Source organism: Euleptes europaea, chromosome 14 (assembly GCF_029931775.1).
Source record: "Euleptes europaea isolate rEulEur1 chromosome 14, rEulEur1.hap1, whole genome shotgun sequence".
Lineage (NCBI taxonomy): Eukaryota > Metazoa > Chordata > Lepidosauria > Squamata > Sphaerodactylidae > Euleptes > Euleptes europaea.
In genome coordinates this window covers 60,011,615-60,015,973 of record NC_079325.1, presented here as the reverse complement: position 1 = coordinate 60,015,973, position 4,359 = coordinate 60,011,615, and positions in this window count along the sequence as shown.

The following is a 4,359-nucleotide window of genomic DNA, read 5'->3' as shown; positions in this document are numbered from 1 at the left end:
ACCATCGAGTTTTTGCCTAAATACCAGAGCGTCCCCCTATCATCAGCAACATGATGACATAACTTCTGGTGCGCTCCAGAAGTGACGTCGATGCATCAACAGCAATAAGAGGTCTAGGCCTCAATTTGCTGCCAGTAAGTTACCCTTCGTCCCCCGTCCCCTGTCCATTGCTGTGGGGTACCTATTATTCACTAAGTGTGTAACAAATCTCTTTGGTGAGAGTGTGGGCACACTTGACAAATTTACTTTTAAATCAGAAATGGATTGAACTCCATTTATTATAATCTCAGTCTCAGTATCACCTGAGTTGCAATGCAGTGTGACTTTTCCTTTTCCCAGCTTGTTTACATCAACTCCATTGGCTATAGAGGTACTTTTCCTGTTGTGCCTGTGTCCAATTTATTAAACAAATTAATATCTGACACCATGTGCACAGACACTCCACTGTCAATCAGCCAAGGATTATGGTTATTATTAGTTTGTGCCATGTAAGAAAAATGATAATTGTGTTATTTTGATCGGAATTAGTTTTTGTTTCTCAGCGTGTGGGCCTGCTTGCTTGAATCAGCAGAGCCTGCTAGCTCCATTCCAACTGCTTAAGCACCACCTCTGAATGTGACCCAGTTTGTTGCATCTGAAATACACAAACTGTAAGGGTGGGCTTTCTGCAATCAGTTGGTCTAGTGCCTGCTCTCTTTGGTCCAGTCTCTTTGACCATAGAATTTGAGTCAGTCTTGCTTTTGCTTTGATCCTGGTAGGATTTTATTTATGGTGGTCCAGTCTTATTAACCTCAAGACATTAACAGTGCCTGTACTAGAGGAGACTCTTTCCCATTAAAAGTGAAGGTGAATGGGGAGTGGGGTGTGGGATTTGGAAGGAACGAAATAATAATCCTATTGTTAACTTTTCATTCAGCACTCGACCAGAGATGCTTCCACTTCAAGAATTTCCCACATTTCAGCACCTGGACTGGTGAGCTTTTTTTCTTCCTGTTTCCACACAGCATTGCCCTCTATGTGTGCACAGACTGTTAACAGCCCATTGTTTCCATGACATGTTTTATTTTAAATGCAGTAATAACAGCATTTCCTGGGCAGGATGCCATCCACATGAATAGTTTCTTGTGTCTGAAGCAGAAACATCACAATTTCAGGAGTTCAGTTCAGCTGGTCAGTTACTCATCAATTACTCTTTTCAGTTATTCATGACTGCAAGGAACCAGCCCCCTGGCAACAATTAGCATTAAATAAAGAATACTCTCCCTTTTAGACACATGGAAGGGGATCATTGGAGGCTCTGCAGATTTGAGTTTACGGTAATTAAAAGTTGTTAAAGGTATTGCATTATTCCTATCCAATGTTACTCATGCTCATTTTTATAAGGATAGAAGAGAATAGAAGGATAGAAGGATAGGAGGGGGGGTCTGCAAAGACATGGAGGCTTAAAAAAAAGGTATTGCATTATTTCCATGCATAACTGTATTGCCCATGCTCCTCAAAATTAAAAAAAAAATTAAAGCAGTGTGGAGAATTCTGATGGTCATGTGATCACACGGGGGCCCTCGATATACATCAGGCAAGGGGAAACCAGTACTTAAAGAAAGGAGAGAAAAAGTATTATATTGGGCTGCCTGGAATCTCAATTGCAAGGGTGATTTCACACAGAACCCCAACAGCAACCAGATCACCATGGAAAATCACCCTGGTTTGGAAGCTGCACAGCAGTGGCAAACTTGTCATTTCAGCTTAACAACATTTCTCTTCTGCACTCCCATTCTCCTGGCACCTGATTGAAAAAAGGGATGGTCTTACTGGCCAAACAATTTCCTTAATGCTTCAGTCATGGCCATAACAGTTTCCTTCCCTTTGACATGCACTAATTGAGAATCCCCCAAAATACTAATGATCAGATTTCTTGCCTTATTGTCACCTTTTCCCCATCTCACAATGGTGTCATTCCCAGATGTATATTTTTCTTGGGTTAAAGAATCTTCTGTTGCCTTTTTCTGAAGCTGTTTTTGATTCTGTAGGCCCAGGCATTCAAGTCATCTCAGCTGGGTTTGGAGAGGATCACATGCCATTGAACCATGGTTTCCAGTTCAAAAGAAAGCAGTGGGTACTCGGGCAAAAAACCAAGCAAACAACAACAACAGAACTCTTATGTGGTTTCAGCACTCTCTCTGGGCTGCCCTCGCTCTGTTGTGAATTATTTGCTTTATATTCAGCAGAATCACACAGGAAATTGTGCACAGCAAACCTGCATGGGACAAATATGTTATAAGAAGTACAAACTAACTGTAATTGAAAACTCATACCATCCAGTTGGCCTTATCTAATGTACAAATGTAGCCTGCAAACATCCCCTATTGCAGGATGCATGACTGGCAACTGGAGTTGCCTGGGTAGGCCTGGGCTGGCCCAGCATGGCCTCTCCTAGGAGAGACCCACTGAGGACACTTGCCTCTTGGAAGACCATGCAGAGAAGCTGCAAAGGAACAGGAAGGTAAGAGGAGTCAGAGGCTGAGGAACTCTCAAGTTTAATGAGAGGCATCCTATTCAGTAAGGAGATCACACACACTCTGAGTCTAATGCAAAGAAAAACACATCCCCCCCTCCTTCCAGGCATGCTTTAGATGCCTTTACTCCACCAGGAACATGTAATTCAGTGCCCTGCTGTCATGTGACACCGGTACAAAACTAGAAGTGATGTCACTGCATCAGGGAACTGCTCTAGGATTCACGTAGAATTTATGGATAAACACTAGTGTGTTGAGTGACGTCACCTATAGTGTTGTGCACCGGGTTTAGGAGGCAACGCAGCGGCGCTAAGGAGGTTTCAGCCCGGCCAAAACCTCCGCCTGGTGCCAAAAATTAGTGCAACCCTATATACCACCTAAAAGATGGCGTATCTCTTCAAAAATAAAAGGGGGCATTCCTAAGCCATACGGGTCGCTGCCGTGGCCTTTGCCAGCATCCAGGCCCAGCGCTGCCACGGCAGTGGCCGGCGATTGGCCAGCCCTGCATGCCGGCGCTGGGGCCACAAACACCAGCATGTGCTGGCCAGAAGCTGGCACTGTGGGCCTTTGCACGGGCAGAGGCCATTGCCAGCCTCCAAGGGCCTTTGGGCACGGCCGCCGGCGCTTCTCAGAAATGCACTGTGAATCATAGAGTTGGAAAGGACCACCAGGGTCATCTAGTCCAACTCTCTGCACAGTGCAGGAAATTCACAACTACCTCCACCCCCACACACCCAATGACCCCTATTCCATGCCCAGAATCAGCAATCCAATATTGCGGTATTATTAACCTTTTAACTAACAGGTTTGTCAGATCCTCTGAATTCCCAGCTTTCATCTTTAAAAATTCAGCATCTGGCCTCCCTTATTGCAAAGATATAAGGGGAAAGGCATATCTCCATAACAAAATGGGCTAAAGGCCCATTTTTGTTTGGAATGAAAGTGGGAATTCACAGAACCAGAATGAATGTTTTATCTATATCAATATAATGATATTCAGTTGCTGATTTTAATAAAACAAATTGAAATGCCTTGGTGATTTGTGAGGGTGGTGGGCTGAGACAGGAAAACTGCAGGGTAACGTGCCACCCAGGGAATCCTCATTGCCCCTGGACTCTGTAGCAGTAGTGGTGAAACCACACCAATCTGGGAGTGCAAAGTGTCCTGTGTTCAGTCATCTCCAGTTCAAACGATCTCCAGCATTTTTGTCCTGAGATGTGGAAAGCTACTGCCAGGGAGACATGGAAGTGCTGAGATTGATAGGCTGAACCTCTGACCTGGGACAGCAGCTTCCTTTACTGGAAGAGTTGCCAACTCCGGGTAGGGCTATTCCTGGAGATTTGAGGGGTGGAGCCTGGGGAAGTTTGGGGAGGGACCTCAGTGGGGTATAATGCCATAGAGTCCACCCTCCAAAGCAAGCATGTCCTCCAGGGGACTGACCTCTGTGGTCTGGATCTCCAGGCCCCATCTAGAAGTGGGCAATCCCATTTACTGGGTGGCACTGAAGGCAGGGTTTGTTAACTCAGCACCATTAAAAAACCCAACAATGTTAAATATCAAGTTTAATCTCACTAGGAGGCTGGGGGCCCCTTTGGAATTCAGACACAGTGCGGTGGGTGCAGACGCAAAACGGCTGCTGCAGGAGGCGGAGCCAACCACGAAAATGGCTGCTGCAGCTTTACCTTTCAGTCACACAGTGAAGATTTTTGTCTTATGTTGACAGCTGCTGCCAAAGCAACATTTTTAAAAATCTGCAAAGTCAATCAACTTCTAATGGCCTTGCTGGGCAAAAGCCCTGCCTGGCCCCACCCACTTTCTAAAAACACTTGACTGGCATCTGGAA